This window comes from Crotalus tigris, unplaced genomic scaffold (genome assembly GCF_016545835.1).
Source record: "Crotalus tigris isolate CLP2741 ecotype Arizona unplaced genomic scaffold, ASM1654583v1 scf7180000024153.1733885, whole genome shotgun sequence".
Lineage (NCBI taxonomy): Eukaryota > Metazoa > Chordata > Lepidosauria > Squamata > Viperidae > Crotalus > Crotalus tigris.
In genome coordinates, this window is record NW_024100414.1 from 1,145,485 (window position 1) to 1,164,638 (window position 19,154).

At 44.6% G+C, this 19,154-nt stretch overlaps 1 protein-coding gene across 5 annotated transcripts in view; it reads left to right on the forward strand.

The window, feature by feature from the left end:
- Window positions 1-19,154, forward strand: part of PBX3 (PBX homeobox 3) — a 115,506-nt gene that overhangs the window by 34,798 nt on the left and 61,554 nt on the right. The window lies entirely within an intron of this gene.

Below are 19,154 nucleotides of genomic sequence, written 5' to 3' on the forward strand. Positions count from 1 at the left end.
GTCTGTATTGTTGTTTTATCCCTTAAAGGCTTCTAATGAGAAATAGAGCCTCATTATGATTTTAAGGATGAGAGAGGAAGGCTTTTAATTAATGATATGTAAATGGTCTTGAATTGATTACGTTAGAATATCAAGAGAGATGGGTAGAAGCTGTGGTGTAATATATTTTAATTAAGAATTAATTAAAAATGATGGCAATTTCATAAAGCCTCACAGAAAATAGTGGAATTTACTTTCTGTCAGGAGTAAATTAGCCAGTGATTAAATAAAGGGCCCCGGCATTTAATAGCAGAGTTATTTTTAAAACTCTGCAGCAAAGAGTTGTGTTAATTTTATCCTCCACCCCCCCCCCCCACACTCAAAGAATAAATTTATTTTATTAAATATTTGCAAAGACTTAAAAATGCATTTTGCGGAGAGGATTATAAAGCGGCAAAGTTTGGCTTGGCACCAGCTGGAGATCTTAAATAGAAATGAGCCTTAAGGTATTTGTAGGAATAGACGGACAAGAATTTTACAACCAATAGTCAGAACAAGAATCGGTGGGATAAAGATCCCCGGCCTTGTCCTGCCTGCTTTTCTCTCTCTCTCTCTCTCTCTCTTGGAAGGGTGGACACAAGATTTCATTCTTTCCAGACTTATTGAGCGATAAGGTTATGAGGTAGCAGCTAGTGCTATTAAAATGGGCTATTAATCCAACTGCCTATTCGTGCTTCTGCCTCTCTTCCTTAAAAAAAAGAAAAAAAAAGAATATTGCTATAACTTCCAAGTAGGGGCAGGAGAACCTCTTAAAATGAAAAAGGCAGGAGCCGTTTGTTGTGCCTGCTGGATTCTTTGAAGGACGTAAAATCTAAGTTGCTAAGTGAATCCGGTCAGGTAGTCTCGCACCTTGTAATAACTGATGTTCAATGGTCAAATTAAGATTTTTTTTTACCCTTGGTAAGAGTAAATTGTCAGGAGGCTGTGATTTGTTCAGTCGTAATTTGATTCAATTTTAAAGTTGTTTGTTTTTAGTATGTCGTTTTATTTATTGGTCAGGCTGTAAAAATGGGTGGCCAGATTTTGCCAGATTCTGTTCCCGTAGGATTAACCCTTTAGTCATGTCCTGTCTAGTTTACCGGAAAGAGCTAGCCATCCTCCATCTTGGTTGGGGAAGTCCACTCCGTTTACAGCAATTCATTTAGTGACAGTTTAAAATTATGAGAAAATTTCTTAAATTGGAGCCAAACGCACTTAACAAATGTCTCATAGAGCAACCGAAATCTTAGGCTCAATTGCGGCCGTAAGTCAAGGACTGCTTGCATCTTGTAAGCTCTGCCACCTCAAGTCCTTTAGCCTCTCTGGATATGATGGAGAAGCGTGGCGACCGAGGGGGTCTCCTCCGTCCCGGATGAAAGAGACCCCCTTGCTTTCTCCCGCTGCTTCCAGGATCGACCGCTGGGGTCTCACCATCTTGGAGCTTAGCCACCTTAAGCCGGGTGGACTTCAGCTCCCAGAATTCCCAGCTTGATGGTGGAGGAATTCTGGGAATTGAAGTCCACCCGGCTGAAAGTTGCCAAGGTGGAGATACAGGTTGAATCCAGACAGGTGTTGGGAGAGCGCTTCACTTTGGAGAAAATGCTGACGTCTCAGCCAAACTGCAGCTATTCTATTTTAAAGTTTTCTAGGTTAAACACTTGACTTACTCTGCTTAGAGCATCCGCCGGTTCCCCGCAGCTCATTAGCATTAATGATGCAGCGATGTGACTGCCATGAAGGTAATTAGTCTCTTATTGTCTGAATCGTGGGTTGAGTTGCTCCTTGTTGCTCCTTTACTCCACTTGAGAACTGCAAGGGCTGATTCTACCCCTCCCCTCCCTTGCCAAGTCCAGATGGCTTCACGCTGAAAGAGGGGCTGCCTTTTAGTGATGGAAGGGTGGGGGTGATGCCCCTCTCTCTGTATGCACTCATTTAACCAGATCAAAAAGATGGTTTGTTTCATAACCGACTTTGTGGACCAGTTTAAATTCTAAGCAGATCGACCTCCAATTGAACCAACGGTTTTATTTTCTCTTTGCTCCATTCACACATTCCTTTAGTGCCACCAGCCAGGTTTTATATTTCATAGTAGAAGAACTCACATATTAAGCCAATATTAAGGCTTAGTGTCATAATGGACAAACCAGGTTTATGCTTTCCTTAATCCTTTTCTTTTTCTCTTTCGCGCTTGCATCGGTAGGATAGAATTGAAACACGGAACAAAAGACACGAGATTGATTAATCAAGGTTGCTGCCCTGCTCTTGACTAACATAGTTTAGAGTCAGGATCCAGCCTGGTTTAGCACCAAAGGCACCTTTTAAACATGCCCACCTTTATTCTGAAAATCAAACCCCTCTTTCAATTCCTTCTAACTGCCGTTGGCTTCCTTTATTCCCCCCCCCCCCAATAAAGCAAGACTTTGAAACGTTCACGGAAGGGTTAAAGCCAGTTGCCTCCTTTGGTGGTTCTTTCTTGGAATCAGCAGCTCTGCCAGTTTAATGCAGTGTTGCAAAATGCTTGCCTTGAGTTCATCCGTACAATCTCTTTTTTTGTGCGGAGGAGTAGAACACTGGATAAAGGGTCTGGAGGCTAAATCGTATGATGAATGGTTGAGGGAACCCATGCATGTCTAGTCTATCAAAGAGAGGACATGATAACTGTCTTCCCGTACTTGAGGGGCTCTGACAGAGAAAGGGGACTGGCTTGTTCTCCAAAGTATCTGAAGGCGGGACAAAATACGCAATGGGTGGAAGTCCATTAAAGAGAGATCTAAGGGAGAACAAAGGGGAAATGTCCTGATAGTAAGAACAGTTAATCAACGGAACAGCTTACCTTCAGAGTTGTGGGTGCTCCATCACTGGAGGCTTTCAAAGATAGACTGCACAATCATTTGACTAGGATGGTATAAGGTCTCCTGCCTTGAGCAAGGGGGGGTTGGACTAGAAGACCTCCAAGGTCCCTTCCAACTCTACTCTACTCTACTCCAGCTCCTATTCTATTCTATTCTATTCTATTCTATTCTATTCCTATTCTATTCTATTTTCTACTCTACTCTACTCTACTCTACTCTACTCTACTCTACTCTACTCCAGCTCCTATTCTATTCTATTCTATTCCTATTCTATTCTATTTTCTACTCTACTCTACTCTACTCTACTCTACTCTACTCTACTCTACTCTACTCTACTCCAGCTCCTATTCTATTCTATTCTATTCTATTCTATTCTATTCTATTCTATTCTATTCTATTCTATTCTATTCTATTTTCTACTCTACTCTAGTCTATTCTGATTGTTGCAGCATTGGGTGAATTTTTTAGTGGGTGACCTCAGAACAATGCCTCTCTCTCGCCCAGCCCAACCTACAACTCCACTTCCTCCCTCCCTCCCTTCAGCCTGCCTCCCTGTAAAATGAACATGCAATAGGAAAGGGGGAAAAAAATCGTTCCCCTCTGGAGTCAAAGCAAGGAAAGCCAGCCCCTCCGCCGGAGTGCCACGGTTTCGTTAATAAGATTATAATTGGAGAGTTAAAAACCCGGGGATTTTGTTGAAGCCTGTTTGGGTGGTGCTTCTATGCGATGCTTCGGTTAACTGGGCCCCAGGTGCTCGGCCAAGCGTTCCTTGCCGACATCTGGAACCCGTTTGCAATACATCACTGTCAGAATGGCTTTCTATAGGTATCTGCATTTACACATTAGTTACTCACGCAGCACTCATCAAAAAAGCTGAACAATCTTGACACGGTGTCCCTGGTGTAGCGACAAAGGTGAAGGGAAGTTGGGAGGCAGAATCTCGCGTCACTGTCTGCTGCGCTTGTACAACAGGAAAGCTGATTAAAACTGAAAGGAAAAATGCATTGTCAGTTTCTGCTTTGTATCGGGATATTTTTTTTTCTTTCTTTCTTTTTCCTTTTTTTTTTTAAACCTGATTTGGGGCGGGGGAGCTGGAAAAGACTATTTCCTAGACTATTTGCCTTGGTGAGGCTGAGGCTGATCTTCAGAACAGGCTGGTGGCAGGTTTGTGGGTCTGATGTCGTTACCCGTCTGCACTGTGTGGCTGCGTTCAGGGTTCCACACCTGTATACTTTTTAAGGCAGCACCCAAGGAGAAAGAAAGTTGAAGCTCTAACATTTACAGAATCTCATAGTTAGGAGGGACTTGGGAGGTCTTCTAGTGGGGAGATCAACCAAAAGCTTCCTATCTGTGGGGTCCTTGGTGCTCTCTGAGCTTGGTTGTTTTCTTGCAGATGTTTCATTACCCAGCTAGGGAACACAATCAGTGCAAGAGAGTGTGGAGTTGGCTCCTAGTCCCTAAACAGTACCTAGATAAGCAGGGATTAACACCAGGTAAACAAGCGGAAAACGATACCCTGATCAAGGAACTACCCACACTTCCACCAACATTGACATACAGCAAGCCACCGTATAAAAAAAGAGGGTAAATTCATCTCCCTCTAGCACTGCTGATGTTATCTAGTTGGGTCATGAAACATCTGCAAGAAAAGCACCAAGCTCAGAGAGCACCAAAATTCAATCCTGAGCTACCAATATTCTCTTCCATCAGTTTCGTACCTCCTTTGAGGAGAATTTTTTTTTTATAAAGACATTAACCATTGTTCTGCCCAACAAATATTTGGAGGGGGGTCTTTTAGGGGCCAGCCTTCAAGCCGGGGGCTGCCCACTCCTGGTTCACTCTATTGAAGAAGGCTAGATAGACAGACAGGGACCAGAGCGGATAACAGGAACGTCCTTGGGAAAGCTGTGAGTTATTACCGAGACAAGGACAAGTTAGCAAGCATTTCTCCATGCCGCCCGTCACCGTGACTCAAATCTGACTTGATGGCTCTGAATTAACTAACGGAGATTTGTGCCTGCATTTGGGGGAACGGGAGAGAGAGAGAGAAGGAATGTCTGGAAACATTGACCCATATCTGAAATGGCTTATTGACTATGTAGCCATAAGTAGGTTCAGAGGGAAAAATGCTTAAAGCTTCCCCATGCTTTCCATGGAGAATTCAAGAATGGGGCCGAGAAGAAGCCATGCTAAAAAGTCCTAAAGGTCTTTGGCGTGAGAACAAAATCCGAAGTTCAGGCTGGCAGTTTCCATCCTGGTTTGGGGACAAAAACATGGGGAAAAAAGTCAAAAGTGAGAATGTAAAACCTGAAAACTAAATTTCAGGTTGTTGTTTTTTTTCCCCAAGGAAATGGGTGCGTTCTTCCCCTTTCTCTTCTTTCTTTAGTGACCTTCTGCCGTTAAGGCTTCCCTGTGGCTCTTGCTTATTCATCAATATCCTATTTTCTCCCCAAGAGGACAGTCAAAAGAGGTTAGGGGGCAGCCAAATGAGGAACCCAGGCAATTTAAGAACATAACTTTCACAGATCAGTCAGAAAAAACTTATCAGGAAAAGGATTGTATACCTAACAAGAACTTGCCAGCGTTGGTTGGAGTGATCTTGGTGGCTCTTTGACTAGGCTGTGGTTTACTGTTTGATTGTTGGTTTGATATTAATCCTGGTGTTATTCTCTGCTTATCTGGGTGTCGACTGGAATAGAAGAGAGATGATAATAATAATAATAATAATAATAATAATAATAATAATAATAATAATAATAATAATAATAATAATAATAATAATAATAAAGTTGGAAGGGAACTTGGAGGTCATCAAGTCCAACCCCCTGCTCAGGCAGGTAACCCTATACCATTTCGGACAAATGGCTGTCCAGTTTCTTCTTCAAAACTTCCCGTGTTGGAGCATTCACCGCTTCTGGAGGCAGGTGGTTCCACTGGTTAATTGTTCTAACTGTCAGGAAGTTTCTCCTTAGTTCTAGGTTGTAACTTGTAGCTTAGGGTTGAACTGTGAGGTCTTTGGTGGTCTCTGAGCTTGCTTGTTTTCCTGAGACATTTCATGACCCAAATAGGTAATATCATCAGTGTTAAAAGGGGGAAGGGTTTGCAGGGAGGAGGAGGAGGACTGTGGAGTCCATGACACTCTCTGAGCTTGGTTGTTTTCTTACGGACGTTTCATGATCCAACTAGGTAACATCATCAGTGCTGGAAGGGAGTGGGGCTTGCTCTCATTTTGTACGCTAGTAGCTTGCCTTGTCGGTGTTGGTTGGTGGGAATGTTCTTGCTGGTTCTTTCATTAGGAACTGTGCCATCCTTTTGTGGGTTCAGCCTTTAAAAATCACTATGGAGCCGAAAGTGGCTTTGCGGAACATGGAAGGAGAGAGTTAAACAAACAAGGAGTCACATTCATTTCTATTCCCTCCAGCTTCGGAGAAGGACCTCAAAATTTACAGCCGAGTTGTCACTTCTGCAGATTTGCAAGTTGAGGTTCCGATGCCATTTGAATCATAGGGGCAGGTCTAATTGGATAATATTACAAATCCTGCAATAAAAATAAGGGGGGGGGAGAGGCTGGTGGAATGAATGGCGAGTTTGTCAGCACATTCCAATTACTGTTGTTTACAGCTATTAATAATAAGCACCGTCAAAGCAGGAGGGAGGGAGGGATATATTTACCCAGGTGAGTTGGGCGCTTTGTCGCTGTGGGTCCGAATCTGCTCAGCTCAGACAAAGAGGTTTTGCGTTGCAGAGTGTGACCCTCGCCAAATGGAGTTTGGGACCAGTCTTTTAATTTCTGGTTAGCCTGGTTTGATTTTGCTGGCTGGGTTTTGTTTTTGTTTATTTTTTTTGTTTGTTTTTGTTTTGGGGGTATATTCCTCTTCCCATCCATAAAAATTCCTCCTTGCCCTATAAAGAGCATTTGACTGAGAGCAAATGTAATATCTTAGTGGTAGACTTCACAAAAGCACTTGTATGCATCTGTGAGGGGGGGGAAGGTTCTTTGAGGGGGGGGGAAGAGAGGGTAACCTTTTCAGAATAGATTCTTAAGTACAGCTGGTAGGGCGTTTAATGGTCTTTTCAATAAGGCCTTGGTTCAAATGGTTCAAATTTCTCTTGTGTTCTTCTGGGAATGGCTTGCTTTAAGACGACAAAGGAGAGCACAATCTAAAAGGAATAGAATAGAATAGAGTAGAGTAGAATAGAATAGAATAGAATAGAATAGAATAGAATAGAATAGAATAGAATAGAATAGAATAGAATAGAATAGAATAACAGACTTGGAAGGTGAACTTGGAAAGGTCTGTTCCCTGCTCTATCAGACCATTTTATTTCTCCTACATTTCTAACTGGTGCCCAGTGGACAGTGGGGCAACTCATAAGGACATTATTTGTAGGACGGGTTTGCTCTAATTGTTTCTGTCCATCCTACCAGATCAGGAAGGGGGATGTGGGAGAAGAGCAGGCAGAGCTCTGTGTGTGTGTGGAGGGGGGGGGTGTTAAAAATGTTATCAGTTTAGAATCATTGTGTTCCCACAAAGAATCCAAGTCCAACCCCTCTTGAATTCTATTGACCCTTATCTGGTGCCAGTATTTCATAAGTCCTTGAAGACCTGGATGCTTCCTCAGGCGTGGAACCTGAAAGTCAGATGAGGATATCAAGGCTTATTTTTTTTTCTCAAGACAACTGTCATTGTATGGATTGGATTGAATTATCTTGGGGCACCATGATAGTCTCCCTTGGGTCATTGTTGCTTTGTTTTTATTGCTACAGTTGGTTTTGAGTCACGATTACAAGAAGGGTGGCTATGCACATGTCCAGTCAATCAATAGAGCAAGGTGGTGGTCACTAAGACCCTGGTATGTGCCCCAAAGCGAGAAGGGCATCTTTCCTTTCTAATGGAGTTTAAGTAGCAGTTTGGTTTGAGTGGCTTCTGCAGAAAGTGGGTAGAATTGCCTTTCTTAGGATGACCAATTGTGGGATAATGTTTAGTTTGGAGGAGATTTGAACACCAGTTGTCAAGCGCGAAGGATCAGGGTCACAAATGAGTTCCAGCTCAGAATATTTATTGCTCAAGTCTATAGCCAGAATCTACTTGGCTAACATACAGTGCTAAAATGGGGCCAGATAAGGGTCAATGGAATTCAAGAGGGTTGAACTTGGGCTGTTTGTGGCAATGTAATGACTCTAGGCTGATGACTTGCTTAACACCTCCCCCTGCTCTTCTCCTACACGAGCGTAGCAAATGGATGGACCTCACCTTCCAGAATGGCTTCTAGCTTTCCAGTGAGGTTCTCCTGCTTCCTGGTTGATGTTGAGCTGAGTTCTGTTTAGATCCCTCAGGGCAAAGCAGTGATCCCAGAGAGACTGGGTCAAAGACAGCCCCAGGAGGGGATCACTGATTCTCGAGCCAGCCAGAAAGCTTCCTGCTGGTAGGAAGAGGACGCCTGGCCTGTCAAGCTGTCATTTCCCAACATCTTCCGAAGAATGCGACTAGCAGTTGTGGGACCGTTCCGTAACTCCCAGGGTGCCTGGTGGAACTGTCCTGTGTGCGACCTAGTTAAATGAGAAAGTCACAGACCAGGGGAGGTGGGCGATGCACGAACGGAGCACAACAGCTGCAGCTTGAAGTGTCCCACAGAAATGTTTTCACAAATGGGGGAAACTCTTCGAAATAAATAGATTGTCCTCCCCACTGAAGATTTTTGTACCCAGCTCTCTTTCTACTTTTTCATCCTGCTTGGTCGCAGCTGTTTGGCTTCCCAGCCTCTGTCTGCGGCCTTCAAGGGACCCTTGTCTCTTGCTTTAATGGACTTCTGCCCCTTCCTTTTTTTTTGCATTAAATTTATATCCCACCTTCCCAGCTGTCATGATTCACCGGTGGACAGCGTTTGCAGTGGGATTCATGATCCGTCCTGCCATGGCCCTAAAGCGAAATTTGGAGGTGAAGCTTTACAGAAACAAATGCACTTCTTCGATCTGTAAAGTTTCTTGAGCCACAGCTGCTACCTAAAAGTTGGGGCTCATATTTCCCCCCCCTGGCTAATTATTCAAAAGCGGTGGCATTTCGCAAAGGCTTAATGCTGAACGCCAGCAAATATCCGGTTGGATATAGAAGACCTCAGCAGTTTTCCACCTCAAACCCTGCTTAAGATGGATTATTAAAAAAGAAAGGAAAAAAAAGGGAGAGAAAATATGCAAATGGCTAGAATTCTAATTAGGCCAGAGCAAGTCAAGAATTCAAAACATGAGCTAACCACTTAGCACGAGGCCAAAAATCCCTTCTTTTAGACAACCTTTTTAGATAGCCTATTCTTCAAAGCCCCTGAAGGCAGGACAAGAAGCAACGGATGGAAGCTAACCAAGGAGAGAAGCCAACCTAGAACTAAGGAGGAATTTCCCGAAAGTGAGAACAATTAACCAGTGGAATGACTTGCCTCCAGAAGTTGTGGGTGCTCCATCATTGGAGGCTTTTAAGAAGAGATTGGACAGCCACTAGTCTGGAACGGTGTAGGGTTTCCTACTTGAGCAGGGGGCTGGACTAGAAGACCTCCAGGGCCCCTTCCGACTCTGCTATTCTGCTCCTAAAGGCTCCAGTCAGGGCATGCATTTGCAAAGGAGACGGAACTGAAGCTCTTTTGCTGTGCCAGGGTTTTCCTTTCCCTGGCTGGTCTTCCAATAGCAGAGCTTGCCTTATTGAAGCCAAGCATCACCGTGCATGACAGCTTCACTCAATTGTAGCCTGCCGCGACTGCATTAGCCTGCAGAGAAACATTGGATCCACTTTGGCCATGACACTCAATTTTACTGTAAAACACATTCATGTTGACACTGCATCAGTTTTCAGAAGCATTAATGCATATGGGAGCATCTCTCTCTCTCTCTCTCTCTCTCTCTCTCTCTCTCTCTCTCTCTCCTTGTTTGTGTGTGTCTGTGTGTGTGTGTGTCTCTCTCTCTCCTTGGCGTTATTTGGTTTCTTCTTAGGCTCAGAGCTGAGGCTGTTAGAAATGCTTGACCAGTATGGATTTGTTCAACAAGACAATAGGATAACAGCGTTCTTTTTTTATTGCCTTGCCTGGACCACTCCTTAGTTCAGGGACCAAAGCTTTCGATTCATGGGAGTTGAATCTTTTAACTCGTTTGCAATCTAAAGTAGAGACTCGGGGTTGAACTGTTGGCTTCTTGATATCCTCTGAGCTTTTTGGGTTTCCTGCAGGCATTTCATTACCTAACTAGGTAACATCATCAGTGTTAGAAGGGAGCATGGTCTGTGGAGGAGGAGGAGGAGGAGGAGGAGAAAGAGGAGGAGAAAGACAAGGGCTATGGGGTCCTTGGTGCTTTTTGAACTGGGTTGTTCGCTTGCAGATGTTTCATTACCCAACTAGGGAACATCATCCGTGCTAGGTAATGACCAAGGATGATCATCAATGAACTGATTATGCTATCTAGTTGGGTAATGAAACATCCACAAGCCAACAACTAAGTTTAGAGCTATTGTATGTAAGCAAGGAGCAAGGCACACTCAACTAGCACTGATGATGTTACCTGGTTAGGTCGTAAACCATCTGCAGGACCAAGCTGAAACAGCATCAAGGACTCCACAGTTCAGCTCTGACCTCTCTCTCTCTCTCTCACTCTCTCTCTCTCTCTCTCTCTCTCTCACACACACACACACACACACACACACACACACACACACACAGAGGCTGCTGTGGAAAAAAAGTCATTTTGAGGCAAACTTGAAAACATCTCTGGAGTTTTTGCTTCCGATCTGGAGTTTTCTTGCCAGCCAACGTGCTGTCAAGAACTTGGTGCTGTAGCAGATAGCGTGTTAAACTCACGCTGAGAAGAGCAGGATTCAAATACTCACCCAGCCATGAAGTTCAGGGAAGAAGTGTCAACCTTTCTGCTTCACAGTACTCTTTAAAGAGCTAGGAGATCCTAATATTTAGGCCCCGGAGCCATGCCCTCCCTTTCTTTTTCTACTGATCTTTAATTTGGAGGAAAGGAGTTGAGGGAAAAAAAACTGTTTGAAGAGATGCCTACCCCTTGTCATCTGAAAATTTGTAGATTTTGACGTACAGTATAGGAAAACCACCTACTGCTCTCTCCCCCCCCCCCCTCATCCCATGGTGTTCTGTATTCTACAAATTACAATTAATTAAACGGCTTGGTCAGAATCAAAACCATCTGTAAAACGGTTGCTGGAATTGGGTATGTCTAGTTTAATGAAGAGAAGGACGAGGGGGGACATGATAGCAGTGTTCAGTATCTCAGGGGCTGCTGCAAAGAAGAGGGAGTCAAGCTGTTCCCCAAAGCAGCTGAAGGCAGGACAAGAAGCAACGGGTGGAAACTAACCAAAGAGAGAAGCAACCTAGAACTAAGGAGAAAATTCCTAACAGTGAGGAAGATTAATCAGTGGAAAGGGAGGAGAAGAGAGAGAGAGAGAGAGAGAGAGAAAGAAAGAAAGAAAGAGAGAGAGAGAGAGAGAGAGAGAGAGAGAGAGGAAGGAAGGAAGGAAGGAAGGAAGGGAAGGAAGGAAGGAAGGAAGGAAGGAAGGAAGGAAGAGAAAGCAGCCCTAGAGGAACAAAAGACTACAATGGCTGGTGTTTGATATCCTTGACAATGGTCATCAAAGAACATTACATTCAGGGTATGGGAGATTTTTTTTTTTACTTATTTAAAAAGAAAAAAAAAAGTAATGGAATTCTGTCTCGGCGATGCTTTCAGTAGTCATTCTGGCCACGGAACAGCGAGGTCATAAGCTGAGCTCGGTGAAGGGAGCCAGAACTTGAAATGACGCTGAGAGAACGTCTGGGAGATGAGAGGGACAGAATTACAAGCGAAAGTGCAGGCCTGCTGAGGCAATTACAGCTTAATGGGGTCATTTGGAAGGCAATTGCCAGGGGTTAATGTAGTATGGAGAAACGAGGTGAGATTGCACTGAAATTTGGGGCCAGAGAATGTGTTAAGATGAAAGATCAGAGCCGCATTGGATTCTGCAATACGCAGGGTGGGTGGGTGGGTGGGTGGGTGGGAAGGGAGAAAAGCTTTATAGCATGCAAAAAAAAAAAAAAAAAAAGATGGGGGGAGGGTGAAGAAAAGAAACAGGAACTGGAGCAGACCCCACTGCTCCTAAGTAGGGAAATAAGCCCATGAAGGATGAAGGGATACAAAGACCCACACGTACACCCACACACCAAGAGAGAGTAGAGCGCTGTGTAGCTCCAGGTTGGCGTGTTCCAATTTTCTGGGATGGGTTATAGGGTTGTGGGTGTTGCCCCTAACAGAAGTGGGTAAGAGGATCAGGCAGAGGTTGTGGGGGAAAAGGGTTGTGGGACTATACACGCAACTTGTGTTTGTTGGCTACCAGGCTGGCCAACCCACATAGATGCTCCTTGTTGTTTGGGACACTCTTCCCTCCGAGATTTCCTTAGTTCTCAACCTTGGGAACTGGAAGACGTACGGACTTCATCTCCCAGAATTCTCCAGCCAGCAAGCTGGTCCCTCAAATCAGCAGTCAACAAGCAAGCTGGCTGGAGGATCCTGGGAGTCAAAGTCCACACATCTTCCAGTTGCCCAGGTTGGGAAACACCAGCAGTCCCCTCTTCCTGAACTATGCACATTTCCTTCCCTCTGCTTAGTGTTTATCGTGTAAGAAACACACGGAAAGAACCACGATGCGTGTGCATACCGATTGCGCTTCCAGTAGATCTGTCACATTATGTTTTCCCAGAAAGCGAAAACAAATCCCTGGCAAAATGTCACAATATTTCAGGGAATCTTAAATTGGCGTGGGCCGAGCCCGAGAGCTTGCAGTGTAGCGAAATATTGCAGGTGTGTTAAAATTATAAAGAAAATCAAAACCCCGGAGGCGTCACGGAAGCGGATCTATATTTTCCCGCAAGTTGTGTGCAGCGTGCAGCCTCCGGGCGCTCCGAGCGTGTTTTCCTTATGAACAAGGGAAGTTCATAAGAATCCAGAGAACAAAAGAGGCTCATTGTGGCTGGTTACTCCGGCTAGTTCATTACCTTAATTGCTGCACACAATCGGGGCCGAGAAGGGGAATGCCGTGGCTGGGAGGAGATGGGACAGACTCACCCCAGCGTATGGCACAAAAAACCGAGAAGACACCCTTTTCCCTCTTACCCACTGCATCGCCCGGAGCACTAAACCTTGATCAAAGGCTGAACTTATTTTTCTTCTTAAGCTAGGCCATGTGAAAATACCCCTAAGAGCTGAGCTAGCCATTGAAGCGGAATGGTGCCTAGTAAGGCATGAGCACTTTTTCTGTTTGAATGAGTGACCGTCCTGGATCACTGCCTGGAGAGAGAGAGAGAGAGAGAGATAGAGAGAGAAAGAGAGAGAGAGAGAGAGCCTTCTCCTCTTCTCAGGTGAAATATTTAATAAAGTTGTGTTTAACAAGGGATGATGGTCTCTTTGGCACCGGTGTGTGTGTGTGTGTGTGTGTGTGTGTGTGTCTGTGTGTGTGTCTATGTGTGTGGGAGATGGCATCAGCCAAAGGGAGATTCCCCAGCAGGCCCTCCTGCTGCCTGGTTTTGTGTGCTGGTGTGTAGGCATGTGTGTGTGTGTGGAGAGAATAAGTGCCAATGCAAGACAAAGTTGGTTGCTGAGAAGGACATCTCAGAAACTTTGCAGACAAATGACGAGCAGCTTCTTGGATGTGTTTTGGTCAAGGTGGCAGTAGAGGGCTCTTTGTTTGCTCATCTCCTTGAGCTACATGGCAGATAGCTCTTCCTCGGATTGGCTACTAATACCCAGAGATTATTTGAACTGTGGGGTCCTTGGTGAGTCTTTGACCTTGATGGTTTTCCTGCTGTGTTATGAGCCAACTAGGTAACGTCATGTAGCTACTATATAAACCCCACCCTCTCTTGCACTGGAGATGTTTTGATAGGCTATCTTTTGGGGTCCTCGGTGCTCTCTTGAACTTGGCGGTTTTCTTGCCCACGTTTCACAACCCAACTAGGGGTCATCATAAGTTACCTAGCACCGATGACGTTCCCTAGCTGGGTTACGAGACGTCTGCCAGAAAACCGCCATGCTCGGAGACCATCCAGGACCGCACAGTTTTGCTATTACTTTTTGCTATTACTCAGGAGTAGATGTCCAGATTGGCTTTGTGTCCTCCCCGACACGTTTTATTCTCCACCCCAACCCAGTGTGTGTGGAAACTTGGCCAGACTCCTACGTGTGTTTACCTTCAGGGACCACCTCCTTGAACCCTCTCCCCATAAATACTGAATATAAGTCAAGAGAGTTTTAGAAGGAGGGAAATAAATCAGGTTAATTGTTACTGCATCGGGAGAAAATTGCAGCGAGTGTGTCTGTCCGCCCTCCCACCCTCCCTCTTCTCCTCTCCGCTCTTCTCCTCTCCCTCCTTCTCTCCTTCCCTCCTCCTTGTCCCCGCCACTGGCCTTGCTTCAAAGCTGTTAATTTTCTCAAGGCTATTTTGGGCACTCTTTTGAGGCTGCCATGTCTGCTGACCCAGTTCTCCTCCTGGGCTGCATCTTTGTGCACGTAGGGAGGAGGTAGGTTCCAGGAGAGCGCAAATCAAAAAGAAAAAGGGATGAAGATACACAGACGAGGGGGAAACCAGAGGCTCTTTCAAGAGCTTGGTGGCCTCCAACGTTCATTGTCCAATGGTTGTAAGGTTGCAGGCAGGGAGGGAGGGAGTGGGGGGGGGCGGGCGGGGGGGCGAAGCTTGGAAATCAATGGTGCAATCTTTCCCCTTCTACCTCGTGCAATCTGTAATTGAAATGGAAAATCAAATGAACGGCTAACAGATAATTGTTTTATCAATATTCGTGGCCTGCCCTCCAGGGGTCAGCGTGGAATCATCACGAGGCGGCGGATATGATGAGAACAAAATGTGAAATTGAACACCAAGGAGGCAATAAATCAGAGTTGACAAGAAAGAGTGACCAGCATGTAGCTGGCCGAGGCAGCTTTTGGGAGCCTTTCCTTTCCTTTCCTTTCCTTTCCTTTTTTCTTTCGGCCGTCTCAGGTGTCTGCCCTGGGTAAACGAGAGGGAATGGGCTGTGTTTTTTTTTGGCTCGGCTGGTGTTTGGAAAGAGGAAGAGAGGGCAAGAGATGGGGGGGACGAGGCAAGGGGAGATGAAGTGTGGGGGGAAATTGCTTGGTGGGAATAACAGCATATCCTGGGCTTATAATAATGGAGAATGTTTCTCCTGGCCCCCTAGGTGAAGGAAAAGAGGTCATCTGATATCTTTGCTCTCCAAGACAATATATATATGGATGGATAGGTAGATAAGTAGGTAGGTAGATAGGATGGATGGATAGGTAGGTAGGTAGATGATAGATAGATTTGAGGGATCGATTATAGATAGATAGATATAGATAGATAGATAGATAGATAGATAGATAGATAGATAGATAGATAGATAGATAGATAGATAGATAGATAGATAGAAGATAGAGATTTGATGGATAGATAGATTTGATGGATGGATAGATAGATATTGATAGACAGACAAATATGGTGGATAGGTAGACAGATGGATAGATAGTGTCAGATAGATGATAGATAGATAGATAACATATAGGTGTATTTATTGCCTATTTATCTATTATCTCTCCACTCAACTTCCTTCTCTCCCCCCTCCCCCTTTTTCCTTTGTGTTGTTTCTTAGCATGGCTGTCCTTCCTGTCCTTGAGCCTGGCACAGTTTAAAGAGAAGCCTCTCTAGGTTTTATCAGCAGTTTAAAAATAGTTCAGGAGCAGTGGTGAAGAACGCTCCCCCTTTCCCCCCAGGTGTTCTGTTTTTTTGGGGGGGGGGTTGTTTTTGCTGAGAGCTGCATTTTTAGATCTTTGGCAACTGAAGCTTTATGCCCCTATCACATAGCCAGAAGGTGCATCTTTTTTTTTTCTTGGTGTGGGGGCACCCTTCATCTGTCTCAGGAGGTAGTTAGGCATATTCCCCCCCCCCCCTGTTTTTTCTCCTTCGCTCCCTGGGGCAAGACCTTTTTCCCAGCTGTGTGGCCTTTCTGCATACGAACCACCTCCATAAAAAGTATTTGCCAAGCATCTGGTTCATGTCTCCATAAATGGCACAGATCCAGGGGTTTGGGAGTGCCCAGATTCCTCTTAATGGCCTCACTGCAGAGCTGGAAGAACCATCGTCCTCTGCGGCCCACCATATCCAGTTGCACAAGGATGCACAGGATATTGGAATTGGGCATAGGCCAGGCAATTAATTTGCCTTTTTAATGCTTCCGTTCTATGGATGTGTCTATCTTTCCATCTACATTAGCCACACAGAGTCTCAGGGTGAAGCTCATGGACGAATGTTGCTGAAATGTAATTTTAGTGGTGATTTGGAAACTCCCAATTTAATTAATGAGGTTTTTTTTTAAAAAAACCTTCCTTCCTTCCTTCCTTCCTTCCTTCCTTCCTTCCTTCCTTCCTTCCTTCCTTCCTTCCTTCCTTCCTTCTTCTATTCCATTCCATTCCTTCTCTCCCTTCTCATAGCTTAAGTTGGTGCCTTCTGATTCTAGAATGGATGCCAGGTTCTTCAGCCAGCTAATAAGAGATAGGTTTGACTTCCAGATAAGATGGGTGGTGCACTTATGCACATGAACCAAAACAGATGAATTACGACTGTAATTGCCAGGCTCAGCTATGGACATAACTTGAGGCCTACCTGTATATAGGCATCTTCCTTTTTCTCTTTGTAAGACATGGTCCGTGAGGCCTTCTCAATGCAATGAGGTTCTTCACTTGCCATCTGTCTCTTGCTCCAGTGTGGAAAGTTCTACCTAAGGTAAACGCTGACTTATTGTTCAGTTCTTGAGACAGTTTGAGAGTAATTCCTGGTAGTGAACTTGCACGTGGTTGTTTCAAAGTATTAAAAGCATGCTCACTGGTGACCAAATATTGGCAATGGGGAAATATTTTTAAATCTGAAGCCAATCCAAGGGAGCTAACAGAGTCATCACCTCCCTGGTCTTCTGTGCGTTGGCTACGCTTCAACCAATGCCTTGCGTTAATTTTAGACAGCTCTTAGAAATAAACCCACTGATTAAAAGCAGAAAGCACAGCCCTTTGTACCGCAATCAATGTTTGATATCAGGCTAAAAACAACAACAGCACCTCATATTTCTTTTCCGCTCAAGCTTTCTTCTTTGTGAGGCGTGGACAAAAAAAAAAAAAAAAGGAAAAAAAATTGATTTGGTTGAGGAGTGTTAAAGAGCCCGACAACCAAACGTCAGAAGCAATGAATGGTTGTGATGTTGTTAAAAAAATAAATAAAAAAAAATCAATAAGGAGGTTAAAGCTGATCTTGAAGAAGGTTTAGCAAAGGCCTCTCTTTTCCAGGACAAATTTGTTTCTCAGCCTTGGTGTTACACAATCTGAAGGGGGGGGGAGGAGAGGGCTGTAAAATGTGACAATGGAAATATAGATGGGATGTGAAGCCCTTCGATTGGGGGGGGGAAAGAATTGGTAAAGATGTCAATAGAATTGGAGACAAAGGTAGAGTGATGTTCACCCTGCGTTCAGTTTTGGTCCCCACGATGTAAAAAAAGGATGTCGAGACTCTAGAAAGAGTGCAGAGAAGAGAACGAAAGATGATTAGGGGGCTGGAGACTGAAACATACGAAGAACGGTTGCAAGAATTGGGTATGTCCAGTTTAATGAAGAGAAGGACCAGGAGTGACATGATAGCAGTCTACCAATATCTTAGGGGCTGCCCCAAAGAAGAGGGGGTCAACCTCTTCTCCAAAGCCGCTGAAGGCTGGACAAGAAGCAACAGATGGAAACACATCAAGGAGAGATCTAGCCTAAAACTAAATAGAAATTTCCTGACAGCTAGAACAATTAATCAGTGGAACGGCTTGGCTTCCAGAAGTTGTGGGTGCTCCATCACTGGAGCTTTTCAAGAAGAGACTGGACAGCCAGTTGTCCAAAAGGGTATAGGGCCTCCTGCCCAAGCAGGGGGTTGGACTAGATGACCTCCGAGGTCCCTTCCAGCTCTGTTATTCTGTTATTCTTTCAAGCCGGATTCTTCTACCCAGAGACCAAACCAAGGTTTTGTTGAATCCCGTAGCCAATGTGCAGGGTAGGATAATTAGCTGGTTAATTAGCAGTCTGGAATGTTTTCAAATCAGGTGCCAGTCAGCCCCGTCAGTCTCACTGCACCAGAGGTGCCTGGATCACAGGCAGCCTTTGCAGAATATGTCTGGGGAGATTCCCAGTCATCCAAGCCATAGTGGGTTTTTCGTTTGTTTGTTTTTTTGTTTTTTAAAAAAGGCAACTGGACGGTTTCCTGAGGTAGGAGACATTTTGGTTCTCATCCCAGAAGCGGGCCAGTGTTTAACCTTGAATCTTGGGCTGTGTCGTTGTCTTTCCATGCTAAAAAGACCGAGCCAGGATTGGTCCTTTTTTAGTCACACTTGAATGGACCAGTTGACTAGAGAGCATCCTTTCCTTCCGGAATGCCACTAGTCCTCTGCCTTTTTTCCTAGAAATTGCATTGATTGATTTATTGTGGCTGTTGTTAAGCCGCTTTTAGGGGCGAAGCTCCTGAAATCGGCAGACAATAAAGACGCAAAAAAAGTAGAAATCCATTTAAAAAGTCACCTTTGAGGAATTCAGCTGGACTGCTGTTCGGGGCTCAATCACAGACAGTGTTAAACACGTGGAAACATGCCCCTCTATTTCTCCAGACGGTATTGGCTTCCTTGTCATCTGTCAAATTCAGGGAAATCTCTCTTTTCTTTTTATCTTTTCTCCTCCTCCTCCTCCTCCTCCTCCTCCTCCTCCTCCTCCTCCTCCTCCTCCTCCTCCTCCTCCTCCTCCTCCTCTTTCTAGGGAAAAAAAATGAACTCATTAGTTTAAAACTCCCCAATGCAACATTCTGCTCAAACAGAGAAGATGATGACTCGGTGTGTTGTTGTTGTTTTTCCTGTTAAAATAAAATAAAATAAAATAAAACACGCAGGGGATGTTTTGGGCGAGAGAAAAGCAGAAAGATGGAATCTGGCAGGTTTCTTTGCAACTGGACGCCGTCATAAAAACGCTTCCCCCTCCTCCCTCGACTTAGCCAGGATGATATTTGTAGGGTTGCTACCATATGTTCCTTTCCTTTTTAGCTGAGATTATGGCATCATTATTGCTGATAAAAGCTGTTTACTGCCTTGGCAAAAGCGACAGTTGCTGGGAGCAGTTTTGGAAACAGTGAAGTGTGTGTGTGGTTTTTTTAACCAGATGCTGGAACCATGAGCCTTTGTTAGCTTGTGTCTGTCTGT